The sequence below is a fragment of the Schistocerca nitens genome, chromosome 4 (assembly GCF_023898315.1).
Source record: "Schistocerca nitens isolate TAMUIC-IGC-003100 chromosome 4, iqSchNite1.1, whole genome shotgun sequence".
In the NCBI taxonomy this organism is placed as follows: domain Eukaryota; kingdom Metazoa; phylum Arthropoda; class Insecta; order Orthoptera; family Acrididae; genus Schistocerca; species Schistocerca nitens.
In genome coordinates this window covers 773251562-773270720 of record NC_064617.1, presented here as the reverse complement: position 1 = coordinate 773270720, position 19159 = coordinate 773251562, and the positions used below count along the sequence as shown (strand labels likewise).

General features: G+C 38.4%; 1 pseudogene; it reads right to left on the bottom strand.

Moving 5' to 3' along the window:
• Positions 1-3415: 3415 nt before the first annotated feature.
• On the bottom strand, positions 3416-3533 carry LOC126254846 (5S ribosomal RNA; annotated as a pseudogene).
• Positions 3534-19159: the final 15626 nt, after the last annotated feature.

Sequence of the window (19159 nt, the reverse complement as noted above, 5' to 3'; positions counted from 1 at the left end):
TCTTCCGAACTCAATGATACCAGGAAGGGTGTGGACGACCTGTGGAGAGAATTTAAGCTTATCCGAGATAAAGTAGAAAAAAAGGTAACTTCATCTAATGTTGTGTTAATTAGTGAGGCAGTGACTGATTTGAAATAGGGAGCTAATTCAGGGTTATCTAGACAATTCCCTAAATTTAAGCCAGACGGAGATGTACATCCGACCCATTTCTTAAAAGATTTAACCAAGCTTTACCAAAAAATTGGGAAGATTCCAAGAAGATCAAATTTGTTTTTGGGTACCTTATAGGGGAAGCCTCAGAATGGGGAACAGCAAATACTGAGAATTCCAAAATAGTTTTCTTGCACCGAATTCCTTTAAAATCTTAAACTATTCTGTGATCTATCCCCCAGGGACATTAAAATTCTGAATTAATGGGCAGAGTAACGACCGTCAGGTCCCGAGTTATTTTCAGTGTTTTGCCAAAATAGTTTTCCTGCACTGAATTCCTTTAAAATCTAAAACTATTCTGTAATCTTATTGCTTAGAAAACCAGATATGACTATAAAATAGAGAACAACTTAAGAGAATCTCAGAAAAAAGTGATATATAGACAAAATAAACTGAATAGAGTATTGTATTTGTGGAAAATAAAATATGATGTGACTAGCTGAACAACTGTTATACCATAGTGTATAGCTTTTCTATTTTATATAGAGTATTTTATACCTTTTATGAGATGTGATATAGATGGGAGGGTTTTTATACATTTTGAAAGAGGTGGGCATTGTAGCTAAAAGCATGATTTACAAGATAAATCATGACTAACACAAAACACACATCACGCCTTTGGCTTGCTAGGATTACCTTCAGGGACCTCAAAGGGTGAAAGTGGGACAAGTCTGTTCTGTAGGGGACGATTTAATGCCAGATCACCTCTGGCGTCTCACTTAAGTACCTGAATGGTAGGGATCCTAGAAAAGGGGGGTTGGAAGAGTTTCCTGTCTTTGGGGCTATCTTCTTTCTCTTCTTCGATCCTAGCATCCACATCTATTTTTTATTTTCTTACTTCTCATTTGAGGATCTGCCTATTTTTCCCTCTTTTCATATTCACAAACTTCTATTGCTGAAGTCCTTCCTTATTTCCATGTTTACTAGAAACCTAAATCTTATCTTTAGATGAGAAGGCCTAAAAATCAGACTATGCGAACACACAACCACATATACACTAATATACACTTCTACACAAACATTAAATTACATAAGACAAAGCCTGTCACGATGTCAGAACCGCCAAGTGTTGTAGGGGAAAATGTGTGTATGTATGGAAATATGCACCTACATCGAATGTACACAAGAAGAGGTGCACATAAACAAAGCACAGTGGCAGTTCTAAATAGAGATTAAAATAGGCACAGTGAACTCACGCGTAACAAGAGACAAAAGCATATGAGTTTTTGGAACAAATATGCTACATAATGAACAACTATAAAGTAGTAATGAGTAATGGATAAATAAGAAAGAGGCGTGAGCAAAGAAAGAAAATGAAAGTAGGAAAGGACTGTTGATCATCAAGAAACGTCATTATAATAAGTACTGTGATGAATTGAAGGATAATGGAATGTAAATAGAATATTTAGACATAGTATATATTGAAAATATAGTAGTTGATAAGTAGAGGAGGACTCTAGGGAGTAAATGATAAATTAAAGAATGAATGCGAAGTTTAAAATAGATTTATATCTTTACCAGAAGATACTTAATTACAGTATACGTAGAAATATACAAGGGTAATGAACCGTGAGGCCTACTTTAGAAAGGATAAGGGGGGTGTACCCGGCATTCACTAAGTATAAAGGGCAGGTGTACCTACGTGGAGATAGGACGATCTGTGGCCTAAAAAATAGAGATGTTCTATAAGGGGCATACCTACCAGAATGGAAAGAGGAAGTGCTCTCATAAGATCAACCCACAAGCAAGGAATAGGTGCTGATCCTAGGAGAAGGGGACAGTATCGTGACAGAAGTCACAAATTTCATAGGGATTATTCTGGGAAGTGTAAATTCTATGAACGTCTAGGATTATTAGGTTTCATCGAAACAAATGAGTGTCAAAAGAACACTTTCATTTCGTCCAGAGTTCCTCCAAGCTACAAATAATGGCAATAGTACATACTAGGAAAACTGAAGTCCAAAAAATAAGAATAGAAAATAGGTTACTCGTGTCATAAACAACTGAAGTTTACGATTGGAAAAAAAAAGAAATAAAGAAAAGAAAAAGAGTCCTCACAATTCCTAAATATTAGTAAAGCTGACTAAAACCATGAGTAAATGCTCAGGTCTTAAAAACAAAGTAAAATAAGAAAAGAGTAAGGAAACAATAAGCGAAATATTGTTCAAGAGAGGACAGAAAACTGTTATTGAAAGGAAGACATGTATATAAACATATGTAAGTAATGTATACCATTAAGATAAGAAATGTTATTATGAGTGATATTATTTGCATAATGATGATGTATAAAATATCGTATGTTCGATCTGAGGGGGGGTTATGTAGTGATTCAAGAATTGCTGTGTAAATTCTAGAACCACTCAGCCTTCTACCATCTCGAACACATGTTATTCTGGATATGAGTGTGGGGTGGTATAATCCTACCTACTGCGTGTCACATGTTTGTGTGTGCAGGTTTAAAATCAGTCGCGGGAAGAAAGTAGACACGGCGGACGAACGGCACCAACAAGTACCTGTCCGGCAATCCATAGATGTTCGAGTGAGTGTGTAAGGAACAACCATGGAGTTTATATGCAGCTCTGTGCTTACTGTGTCATTGACTATTGTTATTAAAATAAGGACAGTTGGAAAAGAACTCTTGAAAACTCTTGGCGTAAGCTTGCTATAGGCAAGACTTATTTTTCTGATTCAAGTTAAGAAAAGCTATGGTATCTAAGCCAACTTTGTTTTGACTGTAACTCAGTTTGCTTCTGACGGTCGGCTGTGCGAGAGACTTACCGGAAGTTATATATTTATGTTAAAAGTTATAGTTTTATTGTGTATGAAAGTCAAACACATCATTAATTGACGATAAGCAAAGTTTGTATGTCTACTTATTTTGTAAGTAGAAGGAGTCTAAAAATTCATGTACCTAGTGTTATTCAACGGAGAAGAAGTCAAGAGGGTTTCCAGCAGCCGGCTATCCAGTAAAGAAGAGTGGCTGCAAATTCCAAGTAAGTCACCTCATGAAGAAGTGGAAGGGGGGTTGGGGGAATAAACCAAAATAACCCAGATTCACACTCACACTTTAAGTTCGAAATGTTAGAGCGTGTGGTCAGCACACCGCTCTCGTGGTTGTTATGATGGTTTTCTGTGACCGGAGCCGCTACCATTCGGTCAAGTAGCTCCTCAATTGGCATCACAAGGCTGAGTGCACCTCGAAAAATGGTAACAGCGCATGGCTGCCCAGATGGTCACCCATCCAAGTGCCGGCCACGCCCAACAGCCCTTAACTTTGGTGATCTGATGGGAACCGGTGTATCTACTATGGTTGGGCCATTGCCATACTCCCATCTTGAGTGCACTAAATGTTCTGCATGGCTATGATTCACAACTTCACCCAGTGTCATATATTTCCCATGTATTCCAGCCAAGGTTAGTGCTCACTCCAGTTGAGTTGCAGTACTGGAACTATCATTGGTGCGCTCTCTCTCTCTCTCTCTCTCTCTCTCTCTCTCTCTCTCTCTCTGTGTGTGTGGGGGGGGGGGAGGGGGGGATGCTCGTGTGTGTGTTGTTTGGATTAGGGACTAAAGTGATTTTGTAATGTTAGCTAACATGGCCTTGCTCTGCTGGTACTGAGAATGGCCGTGCAAGGGCAAACTACAGCTGTTGTTTTTCCTGGGGTTGTGCAGCTCTCTTTATTGTTAAATGATGATAACATCTCATTGTGTAAAATATTGGGAAGTAAAATAGTACCCATTGGGAACTCCGGGCAGGGTCTACTCTGGGTTATTTCATCACACAGACTGCACTGCAGATGATGAAAACATTATTTTTGTAATCATTATTAAAAAGCAGCAATCTACAAACAATAGATACTAGTAATAGACATGTAAAAATGTTGTCTGTTTGTTTGTCTTTGAAAATGTTAATCACCAAAACTACTAGATGGATTTGTATGAGGTTTTCACTGGTAATTTCACTGGCTGGTCAACGTACAGCCTTTATTTTATCAAAACCAGGTTAAAGAATCATAATTTAAAGTTGTAGTAATTTTTTTTTCTTTCTGCCTGAGCCCGCTATTCTCCAAAACTATTAGATGAATTTTCATTAGGTTTTTGCTGATAACTTGAGTATTGCTTTAGGCACTGTTATAGGCTTATTGCCACGGAAATCCTATAATGGGAAAAAAGATACACATACCAGTACATATTATGAAACTGTATTATGTTCCATATCACTGTTTAAACCATTGGACTGATTTCAACCAAACTCGGTATGTCTGTCACTTACTCTCTGAATAGAAGCATTTTGGGTGTAAGAATAACCTATCTATCAAAGGGATGTGGGTGGGAGTGAAAAAGAAGTGTAGGCCACAATGCAAGAATACCCATATTTCATTCATCCAGTATTTGAGAACAGTATCACTTAGCAACTTGCAATAAACTTTACACATAATTTCAAACATTTATGAAACTTCTTGTTGTAGACACCCTTCACAAAATGACAAAAACAAAAAGTTTATCACTCACTACATTTTCGCTGTTCATTTTCGCATCAGTCATGATTTGTAATTTATTACTTCTTCACCACTTACTGTATTCATGACACATGTTGTAGACAGTGTTCACATATACCACAGAATGTACCTGCAAAATTATATCATTGTATAACACGCAGTTCAGGATATATGATGTTATAAACACCAACTTGTGTGAAAAACTGCTGCATCATGTATGACATTTACATGAATTATCAGAACTCACCCACTTAATTGATTTGGTAACAAAATAGCTTGAACCCTGAGGAGTAAGCTACTTTAGAAAGTGTGTAGCACAAGATACTTGATTTGAAGAATATTACATGAATTGTAAAATAATTATGCTTTAGAAATGCTATTTACTCTTAGACTTTTGAACGTGAAAATGTTTTTATTGGTTGATATGTGCTACATGATATGATTCAACTTCAATGTGTTTAACCCATAATTACACAATATTTGCCACATAATGTACCCATTGTATAATGTATAGCTATCATGCATGCTATCAAGTATTTGAGAATGAGAACCCATAGTGACTTGCAGCAAACTTCACACATAATTTCAGACATTTGCTTAACTTTTTCTCACTTGCAGCTCCCACAAAATGATGAAAGGAAATAAGTTACTACATTTTTGCCGTTCATTAATTAAAACTGTGCATCAGGCATGACATCATGATGTTTAACTTTATTACTTCATTGCTATTAACCTTACTTGCAGCATGTTTAACAGACAGTATTCATATATGCTGCTGAATGTACTTACAAAATTTATATCATTGATGACATGGAGAAAAGGAGAGGAAATGGACAGAAAAAGGGAAGAGAAGGAGATATACAAAAAGAGGAGGGGGTAGCAGGTGTATAGAAAGAGGGGTGAGAGGAGATATACAGAGAGCGGGGATGGAAGAGGTAGACAGAGAGAGGAGAAATTAGATGGACTATTAGAATTGAAATAAATACATACCTGGGCAATGCTGGGTACTCTACTAGTATTTAACAAAAATTAAAAAGCAGTTTTCATCACATACACACATTTATTTAAAAATAGTGACCATTTTCAGTCATGTTTTACACAATGAACATACCGTATTCCAAAAGTGGCAGGCAGAGATGGTAGCACAGAGCAACAACCTTATGTACAAAACATGGATGTCAACTGCTGGCCTTTCCTGGTGTTTCTTTTGCTGTAGGTGGTCCAGACATATAGCATAGCATTATTCCATAGTTATTTGACCTGTGGGAAGGTAAACTATCAGCAGAATCCCTTTCGCATCCTGGAAAACTGACAATGACTTTTCTGGCTGACCATATAGGGTTGGCTGCTCCGAAAAGGAATCAAACATTTCCATTCTGATTTGTTTCTGATCCTGTGTTAAGAGGTGTGGCACCCGTGAAACAGATAATTTTCTCATATCCAATTCCTCTGTTAAAATTTGATATATCCATTCAGATGATATCCATATTGATTCAGCAGTTTCTCAAAATTTCAGTGAGTGATCCTCCATGACCATTTGATGCACTTTTGCCATAATTTCTGGGGTAGTGGCACATCTTTTCTGACCACTAAGCAGATTCTCATCGAAGCCCATCCAAATTTAAACTCATTTGTCTACTTGGCAACAATTGAATATGAAGAGGTATAGCCCCTTCGGTGTGTTGTGAAAATTGCATGAATTTCCTTTGCTTTCACACTTTTCCTTACGAAATACTTGATCATTGTTTGAATCTTGATTTTTTTCTGTCTTCACAAATCACTATATGGGAATAACAGAGAGATGTTCACACTATAGATCTCTAACCAGAGTACTGATATTATTATGCGGGAACCTCAGTGCACTAGAGCTGACATCTGGTGGTGATTCCACAAACTTTTCAAACTATCCTCACACCATCAGACTTCAAAATGAAAGGAGTAATTCCAAATTCAAAGAAGCATGTGCTGACAGGTGTGAATGTTAGTGAATTATGAATTTTATATGTCATGGTTGCAAAATATTGACACACATTATTTGCAGAAAAATGGAAAAACTGGTAGAAACTGACCTTGGGGAAGATCAATTTGGCTTCTGGAGAAATGTAGGAACACTTGAAGCAATACTGACCATATGACACCTCTTAGAAGATAGGTTAAGGAAAGGCAAACCTGTGTTTATAATGTATGTGGACTTAGACAAAGCTTTTGACAATGGTGACTGGAATACATTCTTTGAAAAATGAAGATAGCAGGTGGTTATAAAGAGTTGAGGGGTATGAACAGGAAGCAGTGGTTGATTCAACGGATAAGACAGTGTGGTAGCCTATCCCTGACGTTATTCAATCTGTGCACTGAGCAAGCATTAGAGGAAACCAAATAAAGTTTGGAGACAGAATTAAAATTCAGGGAGAAGACATAAAAATTTTGAGGTTTGCTGATGACAGTGTAATTGTGTCAGTGACAGCAAAGGGCTTGGAAGGCAGTTGAACAGAATGGACATTGTCTTGAAAGGAGTATACAAGATGAGCATCAACAAAAGCAAAACAAGAGTCATGGAATGTAGTCAAATTGGGCAACGTTGAGGGAATTTGGAAATGAGAGACAAAAAGTATTAGATGAGATAAGTTTTGCTATTTGGGCTGCAAAATAACTGATGATGGCCAAAGTAGAAAGGATATAAGAAGTTGCCCAGTAATGACAAGAAAAGCATTTATGAAGAAGTGAAATTTTTTAACACTGAACGTGAATTTAAGTGTTATTAAGTCTTTTTCCTGAAGGCATATTTCTGGAGTGTAGTGTCGTTTGACAGGTTGTTCGTTCAGAACAATATGTTAAACTTTTTCCTCTCAAGCCGATGAAGGACGAGCATGTAGAAAAAACATTGTTTATGTAGTATTTAAGTCGAGAACTTCGCACTGTGTGTGCTGTAGTTTGAGGTATGTGCAGGTGTGATGAGAGAAGTGGAGTACTGAACGTCATCAAGGTGTAATTGCGATTGAGCGTCTCCACCTGAAGTGGCAGTATCTCTTATACTTTGGCATTGCAGCTTAGTTATGTCTTAGAGGGCAAGGCGTAAGAAGCTGTGTAATAGCACCACCACCTGGGAACAATTGAAGGAAGCTTTTTAAAAATATCATTCTGTTCCGAGGGTCTCTATTGAAATGATTATTTGTAACAGTGTATGCGAAGTTATGAACTGAGAAGTGATCTGTCCATCCACAGTTGTAAGCGTTCTTATACACTGGCCACAAAATACAGAAGAACCATTGAAAGACATTTACACCATTTAGTAGCTTGCATAGTTCAGAGCTCTCTTACAGCACTCAATCCTGTGCAGAGAAAGATGGCCATTAAAAAACAAGATATACTTGAAGTAAAAGTTATCATGAATAGCTTCAAGGTGTCAGATCATTTGAAGGGTAACACTTCATTTTGGCTTAGTCCAGCTGTACCACTCCTGAGTTCAAGGTGCAAATAAGAGGCACAAAAAGGAGAAATTTATTGAAAATAAGAAGAATTTTCAAGAAATACGGGTAGAAAATGCAACTTTGCCCAGAGTAACCTAATTAAACAGTGAAGGAGATATAGGTGAGCACTGGCTATAGTGTTGCCCAAGTAGCTAAAATGTTTAAGAAGAATGTAACAATACCAGAGAAGGAAAGTTGCTACTCACCATATTGTGGAGATGCTGAATTGCGATAAGCACAGTAAAAAGATTAACGCACTCATAGCTTTCGGCCATTAAGGCCTGTGTCAGCAGTAGACACACACGCACACACACACTCAGGCAAACGCAACTTGCACACACCTCTGCAGTCTCAGAGAGCTGAAACTACACTGCGAGCAGCAGCACCAGTGCATAATGGGAGTGGCGACTGGGTGGGGGTAAGGAGAAGGCTGGGCGGGGAGGGGCGGGATAGTCTGATGGGAGTGGCGGATAGTAAAGGGTTGCAGTTAAGACGGAGGGCAGGAGAGAAGGTGCGGAGGGGGGAGGGGATAAGCAGCGGAATCGAGAGAAATAAAAATAAATTAAAATACTGGGTGTGGCGGTGAAATGACGGCTGTGTAGTGCTGGAATGGGAACAGGGAGGGGGCTGGGTGGGTGAGGACAGTAACTAACGAAGGTTGAGGCCAGGAAGGTTACGGGAATGTAGGATGTATTGCAGGGTAAGTTCCCAACTGCGCAATTCAGAAAAGCTGGTGTTGGTGGGAAGGATCCATATGGCACAGGCTGTGAAGCAGTTATTGAGATGAGGATATCATGTTTGGCAGCGTGTTCAGCAACAGGGTGGTCCACTTGTTTTTTGGCCACAGTTTGCCGGTGGCCGTTCACATGGACAGACAGCTTGTGGGTTGTCATGCCTACATAGAATATAGCACAGTGGTTGCAGCTTAGCTTGTAAATCACATGACTGGTTTCACAGGTAGCCCTGCCTTTGATGGGATAGGTGATGTTAGTGAGCAGACTGGAGAAGGTGGTGGTAGGAGGATGTATGGGACAGGTCTTGCATCTAGGTCTATTACAGGGGTATGAGCCATGAGGTAAGGGATTGGGAACAGGGGTTGTGTAAGGATGGATGAGTATATTGTGTAGGTTCGGTGGACGGCGGAATACCACGGTAGGAGGGGTGGGAAGGATAGTGAGTAGGACATTTCTCATTTCAGGGCACGAAGAGAGGTAATCGAAACCCTGGTGGATAATGTAATTCAGTTGCTCCAGTCCCGGATGGTACTGAGTTAAAAGGGGAATGCTCCTCTGTGGCCGGCCTGGGTTTCGATTACCTCTCGTCGTGCCCTGAAATTAGGAATGTCCTACTCACTATCCTTCCCATTCCTCCTACCGTGGTATTCCACTGTCCACCGAACCTACACAATATACTTGTCCATCCTTACACAACCCCTGTTCCCAATCCCTTACCTCATGGCTCATACCCCTGTGATAGACCTAGATGCAAGACCTGTCCCATACATCCTCCTACCACCACCTATGCCAGTCCGCACACTAACATCATGTATCCTGTCAAAGGCAGGGCTACCTGTGAAACCAGTCATGTGATTTACAAGCTAAGCTGCAACCACTGTGCTGCATTCTATGTAGGCTTGACAACCAACAAGCTGTCTGTCCGCATGAACGGCCACCGACAAACTGTGGCCAAAAAACAAGTGGAGCACCCTGTTGCTGAATACACTGCCAAACATGATACCCCTCATCTCAATGACTGCTTCACAGCCTATGCCATATGGATCTTTCCCACCAACACCAGCTTTTCTGAATTGCACAGTTTGAAACTTTCCCTGCAATACATCCTACGTTCCCGTAACCTTCCTGGCCTCAACCTTCGTTAGTCACTGTCCTCACCCACCCAGGCCCGTCTCTGTTCGCATTCCAGCACTACACATCCGTCATTTCAATGCCACACCCAGTCTATTAATTAATTTTTATTTCTCTCCTTTCCGCTACTTATCCCCTCCCCCCTCTGCAACACTTCACTGTCCGCCACTCCCACCATACTATCCCTCCCCCTCCCTGCCTGAGCCTCCTCCTTATCCCCTCCCAGTTGCTACTCCTATCATGCACTGGTGCTGCTGCTCGCAGTGTAGTTTCAGCTCTCTGAGACTGCAGACGTGTGTGCAATTTGCGTTTGGTGTGTGTGTATGTGTGGTTCAAGAAGAAGTAATTTTCATTTGGTGAAAACCAAGGAATTGGATAAACTAAAATAGTTGACAATAGCAATCAGGTCAACAGCAAGACATGTTCATGTGCTTGATTAAAAACTTTTTGCACATGAGCCTAGAACAATTATGTTGACTATATAGAACGATTTCAACATTCAATGGTGTCTCAGTGTCGGTCAGTGTGACAATAGCGCAGCTTCACTTCTCAGTGCAGTGGTCACTTGGCTGACTACACAAACACTCAGCTGACTACACAATTGCACAGCAGTTCATCGCTTTGCCCTCAAGTGACGCATCAGTAGTGCAGGGCAGTCAGCAGTATGACCTATCAGGTGAGCTGTAAACAGCCCAGAACTGAAATCCTTTTCCGTAGTATAGTGTGTAAAATGTTACTGAAAGATATTTCACTAGTTAGGGACAGTTGCGTTCAGATTCATGCTATTGAAGCGTTATTTAGGGTATATAATTTTGTCTACACTGTATGCCAGTTACTATCTGCAAAATGAATAGCAGGATGTCAGAAGTATTGAAGAAATTGAAAGAATTGTCAGATAGTAGTAAAGCTCACGCAGAGATAGGAAGTAATTAGATGAAATGTCTAATAGTATTATTATGCTTAAAACCCAAGGGGAGGAATAAAAAAAATGGAGTTTCAGATGTAAAGAGGCAAGAAGATAAGGTACTGTAACGTGGGGTTACTTTGCTCCATTTTGGACAGTTTTTCAGACGAAATCTTGTAATGCACAGTAATTTTGTAAAATGACTTTTTGAAATGAGGTTAGTCTATTCTAAATCAATTTAAAAACTGTCTAGTAACACACAAAGATATCAAATATCTATTTTTGAAATTTTATAATGTTTAAAAAATTGGAGCAAAGTAGCTCCTGGAGTGGGTTACTTGGCTCCACTTAATATAAACATTATTTAAGACAGGATAATAGCATGAGGCAATGTTACCCTCTTTAAAATTCATTTTGTTACCTTATAGGCTCATAGTAAAACAACATTTATGTAGTTTTTGGTATTAGGGACAAAAATAATAACAAATCTGGGTAGTGTAACTTTTTATTTAATATGTAAAAAAAAGTAATAAGCATGAACAAAATTTAGTGATGTTTTGTTACCAAAGAGAAGGCCAATGTTTTTGTTAGGTATATTGGAGTGTCAGAATGTCAGCGACTGCACTAGTAGAATATTTAGCAAAATTCATCAGCGTCGACCGGCTGTAACACTGAGTAATACGTCTTTTACTTAATCATTTTAAGGGGTTATATCTTCATTATTTCATCCCCTTTTCAAAAAAAAAAGTACCTCTCTAGTTACAGGCCATTTCCAGTTATCAAGAAATGTCATCATTATTTTTATGGTTTCACCATCTTTGATGAAGCTTTCAAAAATACTGGAGTAACGTTTATTTTTATACTTGTAACCACAAACACAGTGATCCCTGTGCTGATTGGTTTCAGTTTCTCCTGTGTTTTTGATAGGCTCTCTTCATTGTCCATAGATGTTGCTAACATTTCTATTCAGTTTCTTCTGTATTATTCCCAATCTTCATCTGACAGTGGAAAATCCAGTGTGTGTGTGTGTGTGTGTGTGTGTGTGTGTGTGTGTGTGTGTGTGCGCGCGCGCGCGCTCGTGCGTGCGTGTGTGTCCGTCAAAGGCCTTGTTGGCTGAAAGCTCACTTTCTGACAGTCTTCAGTCTCTCTTGTTGTGCCTACGTGTGACCCAGCATCTCTGCTTTATGGTAACAACCATTCTTATCATAATACTGTTACACTCTTCATCTGAAACTGCCTCAAGAATGTGTTCTTCTAATAGATCTTCATCACCAGATTAATCAAGCACTGTCTGGGTTTTTTCTATTCTGAAGTTGTTTACTAGTATCTGACAATAGTTTAGAAGCATTTGTATCATTTGAGGCAAGAGTTCTATTTCTTATGGATCCCAGGCATTATTTCAGATTTTCAGTGCTGTAAACTGCATATTGGTGAGGTCCAGCGGTTGTTTACATTTGACTATACTATAACCAGTGCTTTTTTTCTAAAAAAAAAAGTTTGAGGGTACTCCGACATTGGATATAATGCATCGAAAATTACTTATAACTGAAGCATGGGATACCACCCATCTGCTTTTAGCTATTACATCATCAACATGTCGAACTACAAAGAAAATGGTATCGGACTCTTCAGTTGACTTTACTACATCTCAAATGAAGCAGGCGATACCGAGAAACACCCAAACATACAAGAGAATGTGATATCGAACACTTCAGTTTACATTACCTCAAATGAAGCAAGTGATTCTCATCAACCCCTGAACAATAAAAGAAAATGGTATGGTACGCTTCAGTTGACCTGTAATACACCTCAAATGAAACAGGTGAGTCCAATCAACCCTCTGACATACAAAACAATACAAGGAAATATTACAGAACACATATTTTATCCTATAAAATACCAATAAAAGACACAATACAACAAAAACCATCCACACCTATCAACAACAATAGAAGCTACACTACAAAAATCTTTCGTAACCTTGTTTGGCTCCCAAAATGGCATAGATGATGGGTGGTATCCCATGCTTCAACTGACCAATTTTTAATACAGCTGAAAATTTATTTAACTATAAAACTACAGTGTAACTTACATTAATAGCATTACAACAGCTTCCAAACTGACTTTAGTTCTTGGGTGCTGTGGTAATTTCCAAGAATGATTGCCTCTCGAAGTCGCGGGGCCCAAACGATACATATCGAACGTGCGATCCTAAATCGATCACGAGACTCTGGTGGTGGGCGTTATGATCAATTATTTGTGATCGCCATTTTTATCTGTTTTCCGTCATTCACTTAGTTGCTCTAAGTTACACAACTCTGCGAAGTAATGGCAAAAATGGAATTGTTCCCGTAGCCTACACATCACATGGACTTTCACATAACGACAACACCGCTGTAGTCTTCACCCTTTCTTCCTTTACTCTTGCTATCAGTAGCAAGATGTCTGCCTTTCATGAACCAAGAGCGTACATAATCCATGGGCTGGAACATCATCCGTGGACGACCAACCAACTTTATGAACATCAGATTGCTGACTGTGGAAAGATGAAATCAGCTCTTGTTGGCAAGACGATCAGATTCATTTGGGAAAACCCATGTTCACATTCATTCATTGATATAGGAACACATTTCAGTGCATTCTGAAGAGGAAAGAAGGGATGCTGGAATTTTATTCTCCATCAAATACTCCCGAAATCCTCTACATATTTCCCTCTCTGGAAGAGCCCACTATTAGTGGGCGAGGGCACTACATGCTTGTCGAACTGGCTGCCAGCAATTCAGTTGTTGAGAACGGTTGCCGCAGCTTCAAAATGCTTGAATCCATCAATGACATCGCTTTTCCCACCAAAAACTGTCCTGGTATCGTTCGTATTGCAATTACCAACACGAAAAAATGAAACAAAAATTTATGCCCATGAAATAAATCTTTGCACTCTTCCAAGTTCTCAACATCATAAAAAAATTACTTTGTTGACGAAAAATTTAGGGGTACGCATCCCCCAGTGTTCCCCCAGAAATACAGCACTGACTATAACATCATCTTATCAGTACTCATTTTCAATGTGATAAGATTCATCCCAAGTTGAATCAGTTCTAAAACAAAGTAAGAGTGGCAGAATAACTCAAAGATATGAGCTATTAGAAACTGTCAGCTGTTGGACAGAATCAGAACTGTTCTGAAATGTTTATTACAATAGGTTCTAGACAGGATTGAACCTTTATAAGAGTTGGACCATAGTTAACCCTTGTCCAGGGATAAAGTAGTCATGCTTTATGATATCTACAAAAGTAGATAAAATTTGTAAAATAGAAGAAACCTTAGAAAAATTATCAAAGAAGTTAGAAACAGAAACAATGTGACTTAACTTGGAAAGAATCTGAAGAACAGTTTAGAGGTATAAACACAAAGATGAAACAAATAGAAGAATCTTCAACTAGTAATTTTGAAAATATGAATAATAAAAGCTCAGACACACGAGGCTTGGTAGCGGTTCTAGAACAAAGTAGGGAACTGGTTGATGTAATTCTGTGACTAATTTCCAAAAAACATTTGCAGCCATTAGCTGAACAAAAGGTACTGCAGAAAGTTGAATCTACTAGCCCTATCACTAATTCTTTGAATGACACTGTCGAAAACCATGATTAATTTCAGAAGTTATGGCAAGCCTTACCCCAAAGTATAAAATGATTATCAGTAGTCCTGGGGTGTCAAATGATGTAATAGAGGAATTTCACATAGTAAATGGGATGAATGCGTCAAAGCAATTTCCTAAATTTATATTAGATGGTGTTGCACAACTGACTGATTTTTTAAGTGTTCTTTCGATCTTTATCAAAGACCAGGGGAGATTGTAAGAAAATAGATTTTACATTTAGTAGTCTAGTAGCTGACATGGCAGAACGGGGAATGGCTTATTCAGAAGAATTTAAATCTTAAGAAGTTTTCCAGGAATAATTCAAAAGAAAATATCGGTCACCCAGTACACAGGAGAAATTAACACTAGAATTACTAGATCCTAAATGCTATAACAATACATGGTGTTCTTACACGAAATGAAATGAGTAACACTCAGGTAGATCCAAATATTTGGACAGCCCGCTAGAGCAAAAACATTTGGTACGGGTCCTCATTATGAGGCTACCTTACTATGTGAGGAAAGAAATGTGGTATAGTGGATGGAACACTGTTGATGGCCTATTAATCTTTATTGGAGTCAAATCCATGATTTGGGTCTGGGTGTGGAGGTGTAGGGGAGTGGAGCTCATAGAAATTTTGTGTCACTGTGCCATCTCCAAGTTCTCTACAGTAAACGAAGCTGTTTGCTTGATCTGTTATAAAACCAACTACAACAGCGAGAAAATTTTTGACACTGTCTGAAGGTTTTGCAGCAAAGAATTTACTTTTATTTTATTTACTTTTACTAAGAAGAAATCACTTTAGTTCGGGAGTGGGGGAGGGAGCTGCAACCCAATAGCACCTCCACCCCTACCTGGATTTGTATCTGACCTTTATAGAAGGCTTGGATATGCTTCATAAAGAAATAGGACATTACACACAGGTAAAAACCACAACACAGAAAATAGTGAAGACATTTATTATCCATTGAAGTTTCAAAAGAGAAAAGAAAGTAACGTCTGTTATTAAGATAAAAGACTCAACAGTAGTGGAAACAAAACAAGAAATGGTCAACAGAATAATAACTCACAGATATTCATACCCAAAATGTGAACACTTTCAACGCTACGGTAAAATATATCTTGTGTTTTTACTAATCAAGACTCAAAAGAGTAATTACTTCATTATAGTAATAGGAAATGGGGAGTATCCTGGAATATGAGCCAGAATGTATGATATAACAACAAAATCATAAGGCCATATACCAAGAAGCTGCTTGCTTTCACACATACTAATACTATAAGGGAATGGTTATTGGAAGAACATAACTTGTTAAAAGAGGAGCAACAAAACCTATAATAGTAGAAAACGTTAGAAGAGCATGTAGATATTTACATAAACTCAGGAAGTGAGATTTCTTTAGTTGCACAGGATATTTTTTTTTTTTTTAGAAATAAGAGTATTTGTTCCTTATTACCAGTGACAGGAGTCTATGAGATGTGATCAAAATGTAACATGAATTTTTGTTTTTCTTAAAGTAGCTTCACAATAATAATAAAATACGGATCATCAAGCATTAATACTCGTTAAGCAAAGTATGTTACTGCATAGGCAATTACTCTGATGGATATTGTTCCTTCAGGAATATGAAATAGAGATTAACTGCTTAAAATATTCACAAAATAAAATGCCAGATGCAGTGTTACAACTATCTTTAGGTATGAATGAAATGCCTAGAACCAGAGGACAAGGGGTTATTTTCTCAATAAATGTTCTAGCTTTAAGTTAACACCAGTAATGAAATACTGAAAGCCTTTACATTATCTAACGGCAGCAGATCTTTTGGCGAATTGTCCAAAGTTAGAGGAGGAGTCACATGTATGTTTTGAAATATGTGAAACTATAACCAAGTAAACAAGCAAATATAACTATCACAATAAACTGTTTGAAAGAATATTTTAAAGATGCAGGAAACCTCAATGATTAGTAACAGATAATGGATCACAGTTCACAGGCAACAGTTTTAAGGAATTGGTAGCACAGGAAGGTGTCAAACGTGTGATTGTTTAAAATAACACCCACAGTCAAACCCTTGTAAGCGAGTAATGAAAGAGGCAAACACAAACATACACACAAAATTCAAGCTTTCGCAACAAACTGTTGCCTCATCAGGAAAGAGGGAAGGAGAGGGAAAGACGAAAGGATGTGGGTTTTAATTTCAAGTTGCCGCCACTCATACCTCACCTGTCATTCAACAACATCTTTGCCTCTGCACTTCTGCCTCGACTGACATCTCTGCCCAAACTCTTTGTCTTTAAATATGTCTGCTTGTGTCTGTATATTTGTGGATGGATATGTGTGTGTGTGCGAGTGTATACCCGTCCTTTTCTCCCCCTAAGGTAAGTCTTTCCGCTCCCGGGATTGGAATGACTCCTTACCCTCTCCCTTAAAAACCCACATCCTTTCGTCTTTCCCTCTCCTTCCCTCTTTCCTGATGAGGCAACAGTTTGTTGCAAAAGCTTGAATTTTGTGTGCATGTTTGTGTTTGTTTGTGTGTCTGTCGACCTGCCAGCACTTTCATTTGGTAAGTCACATCATCTTTGTTTTTAGATGATGAACCATAAAAAAGGTAGAAGCAGAGAAATTATGTAACGTGGTAGATTACAGTCTACATAAGCAAGCAGTAATCAGAGTGAAGAAATATAGTGAACATGTGAAAACCCCCGAATTTAATATAGACAAATTATTACTCACTGAGGGTTACATTGTAGTTCAAATATAAAGAAGAGACTAGTAACTTTTTTTCAAAAATACTGTTGACCTTTTAAAATAGTGGATATTCCATATTGAAAAGCAGTGTTTTTTCTTTTCTGGTAGATGCCAAAACTGGGCAAGAAAACAATTACATAACACGTATCCATTTAAGGTATTTAAATCCGCAGGAGAGTGGACTGATGTCCATCAACAGTCCCAGTTAATTACTTCATATTTAGTTTTCCATTAAGCAATTTCTTACTTTTCAACTATTCTATTGTCTTTAATGTACATCCGGCCGGCTGAAGTGGCCGTGCGGTTAAAGGCACTGCAGTCTGGAACCGCAAGACCACTACGGTCGCAGGTTCGAATCCTGCCTCGGGCATGGATGTTTGTGATGTCCTTAGGTTAGTTAGGTTTAAGTAGTTCTAAGTTCTAGGGGACTAATGACCTCAGCAGTTGAGTCCCATAGTGCTCAGAGCCATTTGAACCATTTTTTTTTAATGTACATCCATCTAGTACTGTGCTATCCTAAGAAGCAGTATGAAAGAAGCAAGAAAGGTACACCATTTGAGTATAAAGTACGTATGTTATTGAATAATGATTATAAGCCACATGAGTGAGCTGAACAAAAAAGCAACAAACACAAGAATTTTTTTGTATAAGCTTTACCTGAGTATAGAAAATGTGCTTTTGTATTTTTTTGTATGCATGCTTTTCTAACTTTTCTTTCCTCTTATAAATAATAGTTGGGTTTTATATATCTTCTGTAGGGGAGTTAAGTAATGTAAGATGTTAAGTACGTACCTTTAGTAATGAAGTACAGAGATACCTATGGCCAAGCTGGAATATTTTACACCACCACATGCAGACATACATTTGATAGTGGTGAAATATTGTGAGCAACCATCGACATAGAGATATTTTGTTACCCAGTCTCTACTGACTATACACAAGGTTGATACAGTTCCATTCTGTTGGGTATGACTAACACACTTCATCCTCCAGGATCTATCTTTGAGGATGGGGGTGGTAATGGGAATCAGTCATTATGAAGCTATCTTATTTACTCCCTTGATCCTAAGACGTTTTTTCTTATATTTCCTTTCTTTCTTCTTCAACAGGAGTACTGGTTCTGTTTTTCCTCTTTCTAGATTCATATGCTTATATTGCTGAAACCCTTCTTTTATCCATTCCACATTTTGGTAATTACAACCTGTTTTCACAGGTAAAGCTGAGAGGTGATTCAGGAATATAGGGTAACAAACATACGACATATTTAGAATCAAAATTTTTAGTGCCCCATAACATACACAGTTAAATCAGACAATGAATATAATCAATTTTTGGCAATATAATGTTACTGTATATACAAAAAAAAAAAATAATAAATAAATAAATCCACCTAATGGTGGCAGGAGAACACACACATAAAAAAAGGTTTTACGTTTGCAAGCTTCCAGAGCCATTATCTCCTCCTTCCAGCAGAAGGGTTGAAGGGAAAGGAAGAGGGATGAAGGAAAAGGACTGGAGAGGTTTAGGAAAAGGGGTAGAGTTCAGAAAAGTCACCCAGAACCCCTGGCCAGGGTAAACATACAGACTTATTGGTCTCCCCTGACCTGGGATTCTGCATGACTTTTCCGAACTCTACCCCTTTCCTAAATCTCTCCAGTCCTTTTTCTTCACCCCTCTTCCTTCACCTTCAACCATTCTGCTGGAAGAAGGAGCCACTAGCTCCGAAAGCCTTTCATTGTGTGTGTGTTCTCCTGCCACTGCTTGGTGAGTATATTTTTTAGCTATCCAGTTACATTAAACAGTTAATCCAGAGATTTAATGACCAAGG